General features: G+C 35.4%; 1 protein-coding gene across 1 annotated transcript in view; it reads left to right on the top strand.

Moving 5' to 3' along the window:
- The first annotated feature begins 1070 nt into the window (after positions 1-1070).
- LOC134804200 (uncharacterized) overlaps positions 1071-15438 on the top strand; it is a 78685-nt gene continuing 64317 nt past the window's right edge. Inside the window, exon 1 of the mRNA XM_063777155.1 lies at positions 1071-1531. The gene's annotated coding sequence lies outside the window, so the exon portion shown is untranslated. The remainder of the gene's footprint in view (positions 1532-15438) is intronic.

Below are 15438 nucleotides of genomic sequence, written 5' to 3'. Positions count from 1 at the left end.
ATAGCCCACCGGATTAGCAAGCTGAAGTGGCAATGGGCAGGCCACATTGCACGCAGAGAAGATGGCCGATGGGGTCGAAAAGTGCTCGAGTGGAGACCACGGACTAGCAAGCGCAGCGTAGGACGTCCACCCACAAGATGGACAGACGATCTTGTTAAGGTCGCCGGAAGACGCTGGATGCGGGTCGCTTCCAACCGGCACGTATGGAGGTCCAAGGGGGAGGCCTATATTCAGCAGTGGACGTCTTATGGCTGAGATGATGATGATGATGATGATTTAAATACCTAAAGATACAGACTATAAGGTAAAGTTAGTATAAATGTGGTCAGCACTTACACAAAGTTGAAATGAACCTTGAGGTCGCTGTTATGTACTAGTTTGTTAGAGGCAAAGTCTCCGGCAAGTGGTGGGAATACATGGCCAGGTGCAGCAAGGGATTTAGTTAACGGCTTCACGGGGACCATTAGAGAGCTGCAGAGCACGGACGACATGCCATACTGAACTCGGAGGCATTCGAGCTTGCTGCATGGTTACTTTGTTTGTGAAGACAGTGCTTTTAGCAACGCTGCAGTATCGGGAACTCGCTCATACCTCCAAACTAAGTTATATGGTAAATACGTCACTGGTAATTGGACATTATTGTAAATAACCATGCTATATCTAATACCTTTAAACGAGCAATATTTATTTATATATATATTTCGGAAACGGCTCTAACGATTTCGATGAAATTTGCTATATGGGGGTTTTCGGGGGCGATAAATCGATCTAGCTAGGTCTTATCTCTGGGAAAACCGCGCATTATTGAGTTTTTGTATGTTTTCCGAGCAATTAAAGCTCGGTCTCCCAGATATTTCGTTTGAAATCATGTACTAATTGAGTAGGTAGTAGGTTAAAGTGCCGTAGAGGTGATATATAAAATCTGTAATTCTAAGTAGTTATATTTTTAGGAACCGATCCAGAGGCACGCTTTGCATTCCTAACCCGATTTTATAAAATAGGGAAGTGATGTTGTTAAGCACTTTATAACTTTAAATGAGGCATTGACCAATAGCCGTGCCTTTAGGTTCACGAGCATTAAATACATAGTGTTAGCGAATTGCAGTATTCAGCTTCGGGCGCTTTATTGAAAATCTATCTGTTCTGGTGAGAAGGGGTTTGATTAGGGATGCATTAAGCATCTTAATACCTCTTGCATTAGAATTGAAAATGGTTTGTTCGGCGCGGCGGCGTGAGCCCGTTATCCGGCGTCAGGTTACGGTCACGTCTATATAAGACCGCGTCGTCTTCTTCAGTATTTCATTCCGTTTGAGACGCCTGGCCGGCCGCGTGCCCTGTCCGCCGCGTCCGTATTCCGCTCCGCGCCCGTGACTCCGAGCACCTTTTGTTCACTCCCCATTACTTCCATTAGTCGGTTCACTTGCTTGACCACGGTCCAGTGCTCGCGCGTTTCTGTACTCAGATCAGTTCGTGTGAACTTGAACATTTGTCGTGATATCATTGAAGAAAGTGCGGTTGCCGTCAGCTTCAGGTAAATAAGATCACTAATTATGTCTTATCATAGTTATCATATACGAGCTTTAATGCGCTTAAATTGAGATATTTATTTATTTATTTGTGGAACATCGGCTTCCAAATTTAGCGAACTGTGGTCAAGGTGCTTTTAACATTAACTAAATACCCTTATATACTTAGTGCTAACCGAGTTGAAAGGAAATCATAAAAGCTTAAATGTATGCATGTAAGATACGGCTTCCCTACATTTTGCATAATTATGTTTAAATGGACTTACCCGATAATGATCATGAAATGTATTTTATAATTAATTATTAAAAAACGATATAAGTTATGAGGTATTTAAACTTTAATGGTTAAGCAGTAAACAGGAACATGTGAGGTACATTTCAGGTTTAGCCGGAAATAAGCCTCGCTGCTGTTAAATGTATGACATAATAAAAGTCTCATTATGATTTATAAAAATGTTAATTGGCCGTACTTAATTGTTAAATTGGTAAACTATATTTCTGCCAGCCAAGCGAAATTAGTAACTTTGTTAAGTAATAAATGTGTTATTTCTAAGTACATATATTTATTTAATTTGGTTTAGACTGTATACCTACTCTGTTTCCGTAACCAGGAGTTCTAAAAGGATTGTAATTACTTGTAATTATAATTACCAAATACTACAATAACCAATAATATATCCGTTTCAATCGGATTCCTTGAATCCGTAATCATCGCGGGAAAGCAAATGGTGCTCAATTAGATACCTACCTGTACATTTGGATCGGACATTTAATTATTTATTTTCGAATTTCGTTATACAAGGCCTGATTTTTTTACATAGGTATTGTATTGGGTCCTTACCTATGAAATTGGCGTTTTTGTTCATAGATATAAGTCTGATCCTAGTTTTTTTTTTTTTACAAAAGTACATACACAATTACAATAAAACTACAGTGCACTCAATAAACAACGATTTTACATACAATTAATTGTTATTTTTTATTGTTAAGTGTTCAGAATTAAGCCTTGAAAATAGGTCTTTTCATGTGCTGTCGGTTCGAGTATTAAAATTACTTATATTTTTCTAATGGTATCAATTTTCAAGAAATGGAGATATTGAAAACATACCTTAAAGGTGTCAAAAATTACTGGAAAAATTTTGTTTGGTTTGAATTAGCCATCAAAAAAATATCCGCAAAATTAATTGTATGGAAATTCGTGTTTCGTTGAAATTCTCCGAACAAAACGCCAATTTCATAGGTAATGACCTAATAGTTGCCCCGGCTCTACCTATAGGTATCATATCAGGTGATATTTCACTAATCATTATCAATAAGTAGGTATTTATGTTGCTTGTATAACTTTTAGTTTCATTATATTTTTTCTTAAATTCATCGGTATGTAACCGAACCTTTTGTGCTTTAAGAACTGCAAACGAAGATGTTGCCCGTGTGTTGAATATTTTTTTATATACAGTTAGACTAATATTCGACAGTTAATACAACTGTCTAATTAAACTTTTAAACTTGGCGCACTCGCTGACAAGAGACAAAAACGACGACAAGGGATTTCAGTACCTTTTTCCGAAAATGTCTCCTAGTCAAGTTTGCGGTAGACTGTGTCGCTCTCGCATCGGTCTTTTAGCCACTAAAAACGGTCTCTCCGGAGTTACACCATAAATGGTATAAAAGTTATTTAAGGTGAAGTAAATAGGTTAGGACCTAAACACATTTCTCAACAACTGGTCGGAGGAGGCTGTAAGACGGGAGTTGTGGAAGACAAGGTGAGAGGCCTTTGCCCAGCAGTAGGATACCATAATTGGGTAGTTAAAAAAATAGGTTCTGAATAAGGGGTTAGAGTCTTGAGTAGTTGACGGATCTTCTCTAGGGGGTAATTGCACAAAAGATCCCTATGGGTCGAAGTGTCCCCCGCGGCAAGAGGCCCCGAAAACAATAAGAAGGGGTTAGAACTTTTAACAAAATTTCAAGACAACTCCAAAAATGAGGTTGTTTATTTATTCATTTATATTAATAGAAGATATATTATATGTACCTAAGTATTCAACAATTCTTTGTCACTCGATATACCTACGATATAATTAATTAATTTACCTCGATGGAAAACGAGTTGCACACAATGTTTGCTCTGATTGTGCTTTTTTCCCCTAAAAACCTAAAACATTTATTTTATTTAAGTTAATACTAATGTTTTAAAATTTAGTTCTCCTTTAATTCCTCAATTTATATTAATTGATCACATTATGCGGTTTTTAAACTTAAAACTATTATGTTAAGTATACATATAGGTAGACGTATAAAACGCAAATCCTCACCACTCCTTACATTTTTAAAGTAGGAATTTACTTAAATAAAATCACGGTCATTTTATATTTCCTATGTTTAATATGTGCAACTTGAATATGTAGAGCCGTAGCAAGTAGAAACTTTGGAACAAGCGTACGTAATTACTTGCGCTGCTTCCTCGAACATTTCGACATTTTGTAAGAATTTTACCCATCATATTGCCATTGATTTTAAATAGGTTCCACCTATAACATTTTCATTAAGTAAGTTATAATTTCTCATGCTCTGAAGAAGGTCATTTTTGTTCTAAAGGGGGCCACTGATTAACAGTCCGCCGGACGTTATCGGCCTGTCAGTTAGAACAAAATTTTGACAGTTCCGAACAACTGACAGGCCGATACCGTCCGGCGGACTGTTAATCAGTGGGCCTCTTAAAAAGTGTGCAGAAAGTTATACGTTTCTGCACTAGAGCATTTTACTTTTCAAGTACGATTTTTTTTTAGTGTTCTGTACCTCACAGGAAAAAACGGAACCCTTATAGAATCACTCGTGCGTCTGTCTGTCTGTCACAGCCTATTTTCTCGGAAACTAGACCAATTAAGTTGAAATTTGGTACACATATGTAAATTAGTGACCCAAAGATGGACATGTAACGTAAACAAATGAATTTTAAACATGGGGGCCACTTTAATGAGAAAGTAAAAAAAAACAAGCTTTCAAACTATATCGTGTTATATATTAAATGAAAGAGCTCATCTTGAGAATTTCAAATATATATTTTTTATAATTTTAAAATAGGTACATAGGTTAGAAGTTATTTAAGAAAATATCCAACCCTTCTTTATCTCCGAAACTATTAGGTCTAAAATTTTTAAAAAAGTACACAATATCGTTCTTTACCTATAGATGACAGGAAAACCTATTATAAACGTGCAGTCAAGCGTGAGTGGGACTTAATGTACGGAACCCTTGAAACGCGAGTACGACTCGCATTTGGTCGGTTTTTTTACACATGAGACGCTCTTAAGGCTCTACAAATAAGATCGTGTCGGATATTTTTGCAGCCTTCATTGTGTAATATATTATTACAGATGAGATGACTGATGTACTTGTCCTTATATGTATTGGCGCGGGCGAGACGCACGATAACTAAATAACATGTCAGTATGTAAGTATGTATGTACATCCGAATTGGCCTGATAATTTAGTTACCTACACAAAGTTTTTTCATTTGCATGAACAAGTGTTAAAACAATAAGAATGGAGGTTATTCCTGTTCGTTCCGTAAAATAGTTCGGGTCTGTCGTTCGTACTTAGCTTTGTATTTTTATTAGGAAATATCTTCTGCAATTATTAGCAATTCTGAATTTTGAATACCTAGCAAATAAGTAATACCTTGATTGCGTTGCAAATATACTTATAGGTAGATTGGTAATTAATTCACTGATAAACATCACAATCCGTATTCTAAACGTAAGTATGCAATCATGCTATTAAGGTTGTACACATCCGTTGATGCTATTCTAATCATAAGATTAAAAACAATTGACAGTGACATATCATCCTAACAAATTACGTGAAAAAACTTACTATGACAAAAACTACTGATTCTATAGAACCAAATAAAACCAGTCGGTGATAATAGTTGCACAAAAAACGATTATTACTAGTTCAACACTTGAACGGAGCGATTCCAAAAACATCTTAAGTGGGAGTTGATTTAATATCAGCTCGACTCGTTTATTAAACTACCAATTCACCTGTATCGTTATGTCGTAAGGCGACGCAAAAAACGATACGATAACCACGCATGGTAAGTTGGTAACCAGTTGGACGTTTTTTGCGGGCAAGTGCACGCGGCCTTGACCGGGTGCTCTCCGCCCAAACGCGGCTACTAAAGGTGGAAACACACCATTGAAACGCGACGCGACACAATGTGTCAACACTTGATGTGTGCACCCGTGCATATTACAAATATAGATGCTATGGCACGACACACTTGCAATTTCATCGCGTTTCAATAGTGTTTTTTTGCACCTGTAGCCGTACCAGGACTGCCTTAGCAGTGTCAAACTGACATAATATTCGATAATGTTTGCGCAACTTAGGTACTTTCTATAGGTACATCTCGCTCGCAATAATATGCGAGTATGAGCGAGATGCATACAAAGTAAGTTACGCACACGCTATCGTATATGTGGTGGTAAACTGATGGTAGCCGTACTGGATGCTAAGTAGGTACGTCGGGTTTGACTAGGAGCACGGCGATCTGGCAAGTAATATGGTGACGTGTCATTAAGCGTGCAAGCATTTTTCTCGTCGGGTGTTGATAATGATATATTGAATCAGGTTTTCATTCAAAGCAATGCGCTTTGATTCGTGTCGGATAGAGTGGCGGTAGTAAATACTTAGTATATATGTTTTATCTACACACAAAAGTAACATAAGTATAACGTTTAACCTTTAAAAATCGAAGCCATCAAAAACAAAGCAATTTGATTTAACCTCTTATGTAATATCAAGTATAAAACCTATGACGTTTTATTCGCAGTGTCAATTACCAATATTTTTGTTAAGTCCCGCATGTTACTTGATAGCGAACGATATGGCAGTTGGGGCCACTCGTTTGTAGGTATATAAATTTAATAGAGTCTGGCTACTGAAATATTATCCAAAGTTTTGGCGGGAAATTCAAAAAATCTTGGGCTGGTCACACTGTGTGTAGTAGGAATTATAGTTTTGATACTAGAAAATATTTTTGATTTTCTGTGCACACGTAAGGTACCTAAGGAAATAAGTTAAATATACGTTGACGTGCACTCAAAGTCAGCTCACATAATTTTTACCACTGTTTAAAGTACAGTCAACGACAAGCACATAAGTTTACGTTCCAATGTTTCGATTTTATTGATATTTTCCAGAACTTCTAGTTTATCCGTTTTTTTACACACTTGTCCTGTTTATGAGATTCAGGTATTAATAAATTCACGTACTTAATCAAAGTTATAAAATAAAATATTAATAGAGCACCAACCTACTAAATTGTTTACGACTTGTAAATATTGCAGTTTTTCGTTATAAAACGCTTCACGTCGACTTCGCACATTGTCGTATAGGTAAACCAGAACTTTGGGAGTATTGTCAAGAGGGCGCTCGTTTTGAATTTTATATAGCAACAATTTGTATAGTGGGGACAATGGAAATTGGCAGATGATTTTTGTTTTATTCCGACAACTTTAATAAGTGCGAAGTTTGATGTTTGGATATTTCTTCGGTTTTTACGCTATAAAATTCGTGAATTTTACGACGTATGACACATAAATCAAAATCATCCAAATCTATTTTCTTTTTTTTGTTGTCTTTTTTTTAGGTTTGGTCGTTTAATTCCGCCCTTACGCCCTTCGCTAGCAATCCGTGATACCGATGCATGCGATACACCTAATACACAAATCAAATTATTACAAGACATCAACCAAATCGTGACGACCTGACTATAGTGACATTTGTCCATAAGTTTGAAACTTACCCGTCAATTCAGGTGGTAATTTCGTTATGTTTTCTAATGGAAGAAATTTCTCTCCCGCACGTTTTTTTTCCAATAAATAACTATATACACTATTTACAACTTTTTCTCTGTAAAATCTAAAACTTTCGGCATGATTATTGCAGTCTAATAATAATTCACACGAAACTAGACAAAGCAATGTTTACATTGTCAATATTGACAACTATCATAAAGGGTAGATGTTGTCTATTATTAAAGTTGTTGCCATTGCTAGAAATTAGTACCAACAAATTTCCGTAACATGGCGCACCCTCAATAGATCCTGGTTCACCTATAATTATTTACGAGCTTAAATAATAGTTTGCGGACCACACTCGGTATAGCCATTATTAATTTTATTTAAGTATTATTTAAAATAAACGCCTTATAAACCGTGAACAATTTGAATGAATGACATAAATTGACAACAGACTTTTAACTTTTTTTAAAAGCATAGACAATTGGTGATACAACAAGGAAATAATTGTCAACAAAATTTGGCTAGCCAGACTCTATATGTATATATAAATATATAATAAGAGAAAGATACGTACGTTAATCCGACTTTCTTAAGCTCGAAACGACGACATTGTTAAAATACCTATCTATTCGCTATTATATACTAACTCTACTTCGTAAGTGATGTAAAAATGTACTGAACTGCTGATATTAGATCTGTCTGTCAAGTATAACGGGTTTTTGTAAAGCCGAACCTTAGTCACGGGCTTAACTAGTCGGACGATATAGTGGGCATTCCTGCATTACTTATTGAAATATCATTAGCTTGTTGGTAACGGCCCTTAGTGTCATTCGTTCCTAATCGTCTTTATCAGGTCCGTCATTGTTCATTGTCTCTCATATTGAAGTATTTACTATTCGTATTAATTATAAGCACACCCCGTTATCAGTGTTGCAGATTCATTGAAATCTGGTACTAGGGTTGTTACATAATATTTATGTCGAGTAAATGTGACATATTGTTTAAATTTTTGACAGAAAAATATTTTAACATAATCATCTTACCTTTTGTTAATTTATTATTTAATAATAAATACCTAATAGGTAGGTATTATCAATGCAATTATTATTGTCAATGCAACATGTGTACTATTGCTTGAAGAATGTTTTTACAGGTAAAATAAAACATTTTTTTTTACTATCACATTATATTGTTTCTTGAATAAATATCATACGCAAAACATTTGTATACTTTCATTAGTGGTAAAATGTAAATTTATTTTATTAGTCATTAAAAATACCTACATTTATTTTTTCAAAAACACAGAAAACTAAACTATTTCTTCTAATATATTATACTAGCGACCCACCCCGGTTTCGCACGGGAAAATCACGGGTTCCTCTACTGTATTATGCATTCATTATACTTAAAAACCTTCTTCTCGAATCACTCCATCTACTAAAAAAAAGCCGCATCAATTGGTTGGGTCATTTTGAAGATTTAAGCATAGGTACATAGGGGCGGACAGACAGCTACAGTGACTTTCTTATATATGTACTATGTAGTGATTCATTACTTGTCTGAATAAATTATTAAAAGTTTTTCTAGATTAGCTGGCGTTAAATTTTGTCGTCTGTTACTGTATATCCATTTTAAATATGAAAAAGATCGCTCCACAGCTACAGATGTTATTGGTAAATATTTTAGGTAATTATAATGTTCCACTGTGTTTTTGTTAATGCATTTTGTAATTTCAGCTTCCCCATTATTAAGTAAATTTAAAATAACTCTTACTGTACTGAAATCGGGATTTTTTTTTAAGACTGTGTTCAACTTCGTATATACAATTTTTCCTTTGGGGTGAAGGTTTGACATAGACAACTTTTTTTGGACACCAATAACAATGCACATAGATTCTTCTAACGTTAATTTGGAATTTTGTAATTGATCTATTGCAATTGTTAGGAAACAAAATTTATCAACTATGAAATCAATGTCGTGCTTTAAATTTGGACTGCAAAAAACTCGCTTCGCCGCTGCTATGGCAACAGCATCTCGACTGTTGAATTCATTTATTACGTCTTTGATTTCAGTAAAGTATTTTTGATAATAGGTAACTGCCTCTAGCCATGTACCCCATCTTGTGATGACCGGACGGGGAGGTTTTGGAATTGAAGGAAACATGTCTTTCAGTTTCTGAAGTCGTTTTGGCGATTTACTAAATACTTTTTTGACGCTGTCAACCAATTTGTTGACATTTGGATATATACCTCTTATCGTGTCAGCTACTCTGTTCAATGCGTGGGCTATACAAGTTACATGAGACATATTTGGAAAAATCTCTTTAAGAGTTTTTGCAGCCTTTATCATGTACGGGGCAGCATCCGTTGTTAAAATTAGTAGCTTATAAAGATTATTTTCGTAATTGCCACCCCACAGGTCTTTTAGAGTCTCGACTACTAAATCTGACACAGTGCTATGATTTGTGGTTTCTAAAATTTTACTTGCATATATTCGAGGTGTTGAGACACAGTTATCCATCTTCCCTATAATGACATTGGCGATGCTTTTTCCATGATTTTCAGTCTCATCAATGCTCAAATATATGTAGGAGTCCTTTAAATCTATTCTTATCTTTTCTTTTTTTTCTTCATATATGACTGGCAAGTAATTTAATCTTAATGTAGACTCACACGGAAGGCTGATGTCATTTCCATATTTATGCGTCAAGCAGTTTTGAATAAATTCTCTAAATTTGGGGTTATCCAATTGGCTCCAGGGTATATTACAATTAACAAAAAATTCAGTCAAATCTTTATTGAATTCCGGTTGCATATTCTTTATATTTCTGTGTTTTAATGTATCACAATGCTTTTGTACACTGAACTTGGAGAAAAATAAAGATACATTACAAGATTTACAAAAAACTCTGGAATCTTGAATTTCTAAATTTTCAGCTTCAAAATCCAGGTCAAAGCAAGATGGAGAATTGCCGGCTTTGTCATTGTGACCTCGAGTTTTAAGATGTGATTCCAAAATAAACTTTTTCGGTTTAAGTTCTATATCACATACCTTACAAAATATAGTCTGCCCATGGGTTTCAAACTCTACGTTATCCTTCAGATAATTATCCATGCTTAGTGTACAGAAATACGCTATATTTTTTAAGAATATAGTTATTTCGATTTAAGTATGACGTCCATCTAAGCACTCAAGTCAACAAAAGACAATGTTGTAAATAGATTGACATTGTGAGTAAGAACAACTGGCCAGTAATTGCTTTGATGGATAAGGTTTATCTCGAGGGCCCTTATGCGAGAAATAAAAGGATGTTGTGGATTTACAACCGCAATTTAATTAAGGATATATATACTAAACTAATTTAAATACTTTTCAATCAAATTCACTACTTCAATCCAAAAAGGTTCCATTTGTTGAGGTGATATTTTCATAAGCATTTTTCTTAATTTCGATGTCTCCCTATTGCACGTGCAGTTGAATTCCCCTTTTGTCCATCCATTTTCACATTCTGTTGTATATTTTCTGAACACTTTAACTACTTCATCCCAACAATCGTCATAGTTGTATATGTCAACATGTTTTAATAAGAACCGAAGGCACCTTACTTTAAAATTTATGGTGCATTGGCACAAATGTATCATATTTTTATCTGTAACAGAACAAACCCGTAAATTTGATTTAAAAGAAATAATTAAGTATTTATTCGAAAATTAATACTGTATGTATGTACATTATTTTAGCTAATTTATACCTACACTGTTATTTGTACAAGGTATTAAATTCACGAACCATTTCCGCGTCGCATTCGGGTTACTTCTAATTTCGCCATCAACTCTGTATTAAACCGGGAAAATTCTAAGTGATCATTTAGGAAATTCATGACTTTAACTGAATATTGAGAACGAATCATATACGACATAAATTAAAGTTTTGACACATAAATGACGTTACGACATATTATAGACTGAAAAGCAATATATCCTTTTTTAATTACCGGATGAAAAGAGGTTTATTTTGTTAACAACTTCAAACACCATGTCGAATTAAATTTAAATGTAAAGTGTCAACCCTAGCGTTTTCAATGAATCTGCAACACTGATAACGGGGTGTGATTATAAGTACCTAGTTGATTAATTAAAACCAAAATATTACTTTGCTAATCCGCGAAAAGATAACGTGCTAGTCAATCAGTGCTAACCCGTTATACTTACTTGCGTATTTTTACATGCAATTAATATTCCCACCCTCCCACCGCAAATATTAATATATATAAATAAATATTAAATAAATAAATAAATATAAATATTATAAATATAAATATTATTATATTAATTGCATGTAAAAATACGCAAGTAAGTAAGTATAACGGGTTAGCACTGATTGACTAGCACGTTATCTTTTCGCGGATTAGCAAAGTAATATTATGGTTTTAATTAGTATGGATTTCCGCAAAGTAACGCCTGATTCTATTCACTACCTAGTTGATTGCTAATGTTCTAAGTAGTAATGGATTGAAAAACTAAGTCAGTTACACCGCACGTTATGGTACATTATCAATTAGGTACCTACAAAGAATATGGGATACCTACCTAATGTAAACAGATTTGTAACAAAATACATATCATAAATATATTATTGTAAAGTATAACGCAGCTGCATTATTGCTATTATTGTATTTAACACGGTAATGAAAATAATACAGCTGTAATAATAAACATTGATTTAACTCAAAGGCTGTCCGTATCTTAAGCGGCAGCCTTCATGTTCAGTTCCAATGTCCAACGGTCGCCCGTATCCGAAGCGAGGGCCGGCGGTACTACCAACAGTTATAATAAAAAAAATTCAGCATCAATTAGATAGTGACGTCTAAAATGGCCTAATATTTTGGTACTTACACATCCTTAGTAGGTTCTCAGGCGTGTTCCATGTCACTCCGCATTTTACATTGTGTAACTACTTATAGTTACAACGGTATGCTCCACGAAACTATTTAGTCAGGTTACAGTTAGCACTCGAGACATTAACATACACAAATAGTAGAATTTTGTTTATTAGAGTGTGTTTTATCAAAGTCTTGAGCAATATTTAACCAGTAGTAGCCGGTAGCTTAGTCATCTCGTCCTAATAGGGTTGAGATAGATAAATTGATATGTCATTTCGAGGATATCAATCAGCATTACATTGATGGATCGGTGTGTTGAATGTTCTCGCGGCCTTGCTGAACGTCAACAACTTTATTACTTTCTGTCGATGACTCGGTGTATTATTTATCGTTGATGGGTACTTTTTTAAGGTTCTGTAGTCAACTAGGAACCTCATAGTTTCGCCATGTACATCTATTTGTCTATCCGTCCGTCCTCGGCTTTTCTCCATGATCGTTTAGGGGCCCACAGATTACCAGTTCGCTGGACGACATCAGCCTGTCAGGTAATCGTAATCGGTGACAGTGGTAAACAACTGGACCTCAAGCTGATATCGTCCGGTGAACTAGTTATCTGTGGGCCCCGTTAGTGCTAGAAAGCTGCAATTTGCCATGGATATCAATATTGCCAAAAACTAGAAAAAAAATTATGGTACCTTCCCTACCCAAAAAGTGGATATGAACATTTCTCGTCAACAAGTCTCGGGCAGCGCATGTGTAAAAGGGTGTAAGTTCCACCCAACCTTTACACGTAAGCTGCGCGAGACTTGTACGCGTTTCCACTAGGGCCACAGATTTATTGATAAAGAGAATACTTTCGCAAATAATCGCCCCAAATGAAAAAAACAAGTTGTGTCCATCCACTCCTCCCTCACAACTTTTGAACTTATTTAGAGTCCAAAAAATATGAAATAATTGTGAAACTAAAGCTTAATTAAAACTACAAAGAAGTAATATTAAAACTAAAGATTTCAATTAAAACTACACCGAAAGTGACCCAGAAGACGAAACCATCCTTTCTAATTACTAATATGTAAGATCTGCCAGTGAATGGTGCGAAGTTACTCTCTTTTGCTTGTTATTCCGTACTCGTACATGATACCCGTTCAAGGCTTATTGTGACGGACGGACGGGACTTACGGAACCCTACACAGAGTGCCAACATGCTCTTGGCCGGTTTTTTAAAATATAGTGCCTTTAAAAATCTGAACTTACCTAACTGTTGACGGGACGAAGTCACGTGACCTCTTCTCCGTACAAACGTACCTACTCCTCATTTTCCTCTCTCAATATTAATTTCGGAATACCATTTCTATGCCGTTTCGTTTGACTTTTTCGATTTATTTTGCGAGGTTTTAAAAAATTGCATGGAATTAGTTTTTCGCTCCTAACTTTTATAATAATAACAATTTCTAAAATAAGTGTAATATATAGCTATAGCTAAATATGGTTTAGTTCAGCCAGTAGAGTTTTTGTAAAATTGTAGCGCATTTTTAGATCATAATACGGTTGGCAAAAAATATAAACAGCAATCTTGACACCTTTCTTTACTAACTTAATTGATTCGAAACCCATAGAAAAAATTACGAACATAGGTCTAAAACGCACCATTGAAAATTAATAAGGAAGAATTATAGAGAATAAAAGTGTAAAAATATACTATAACTGAGTAGCTATAATATTATAACTTATAAGTACCTACTTAAATACTTTCCACGAAAATTATTTTAAATATGATCGGTTGAGGTTGAAATACTGTTTATTGCCAAAAACTATTTTGTTATTAAAACGACGTAAGTGCCGCGAAGATACGTCTTTTACTCGAAGAATGTCTTTTTGTATTGTATGAAGGTACGGAACTCTCCATTATGCGTGGCCCGACACGCACCTTGTCGGATTTTTTAAATTGCTGCTAGGTAGAACTAGGTAGGTGTACCAACTTAAATAAGTACACAGTTTAACTTTACAAAGAGAGAAAATAGTCCGGTGGCCGGCTGCATGAAACAAACCTCATCAAAAAATAGAATATACCTACCCTGTAGAGGTACCTGACATTTAGTAGCTTCCAACGCACTTGGTCGGCCTAGGCTTAACCTGGCAGATTTTGTACAAATGGCAAAAACGTTGGACAAAAATTCATCAAAAAAAACCTCATCGAAAAATAGAATGAAACTTGTATGGTAGGATACCTGACCTTGAGGACAGTAAAAAAAAATTGGTCGGCCTCACCTTAGCCTGGCAGTTTTTGCAGTCCGACCAGATTTATTGGGTCACGTGAGAGCTACAATTTACCTCATCGAAAAATAGAATGAAACAAACGGATTATAATAGCTAAAATAAGCCTGTTGACGTATGTCTTGGTCGGCCTCACCTTAACCTGGCAGTTTTTGCAGTCCGACCAAATTTATAAAAAAATCATCAAAATTTTTTTATCGAAAAATCGTATGAAACTGGTATGGTACGATGGCTGCCTTTGAGGACAGTAAAAAAAAAGTGGTCGGCCAAATCCTGTGTTGGCAGGTTCCTGTGTCCGACCAATTTTGTGGTACCACGTGAGAGCTACAATTTTACCTCATCGAAAAATAGAATGAAACAAACGGATTATAATAGCTAAAATAAGCCTGTTGACGTATGTCTTGGTCGGCCTCACCTTAACCTGGCAGTTTTTGCAGTCCGACCAAATTTATAAAAAAAACATCAAAAATTTTTTATCGAAAAATCGTATGAAACTTGTATGGTACGATAGCTGCCTTTGAGGACAGTAAAAAAAAGTGGTTGGCCAAATCCTGTGTTGGCAGGTTCCTGTGTCCGACCAATTTTGTGGTACCACGGGAGAGCTACAATTTACCTCATCGAAAAATAGAATGAAACAAACGGATTATAATAGCTAAAATAAGCCTGTTGACGTATGTCTCGGTCGGCCTCACCTTAACCTGGCAGTTTTTGCAGTCCGACCAAATTTATACAAAAATCATCAAATTTTTTTATCGCAAAATCGTATGAAACTTGTATGGTACAATAGCTGCCTTTGAGGACAGTAAAAAAAAAGTGGTCGGCCAAATCCTGTGTTGGCAGGTTCCTGTGTCCGACCAATTTTGTGGTACCACGTGAGAGCTACAATTTTACCTCATCGAAAAATAGAATGAAACAAACGGATTATAATAGCTAAAATAAGCCTGTTGAC

This window comes from Cydia splendana, chromosome Z, assembly GCF_910591565.1.
Source record: "Cydia splendana chromosome Z, ilCydSple1.2, whole genome shotgun sequence".
Taxonomy (NCBI): domain Eukaryota; kingdom Metazoa; phylum Arthropoda; class Insecta; order Lepidoptera; family Tortricidae; genus Cydia; species Cydia splendana.
Note: the sequence above shows the minus strand (reverse complement) of the source record. Positions and strands in the feature narration are given on the sequence as shown.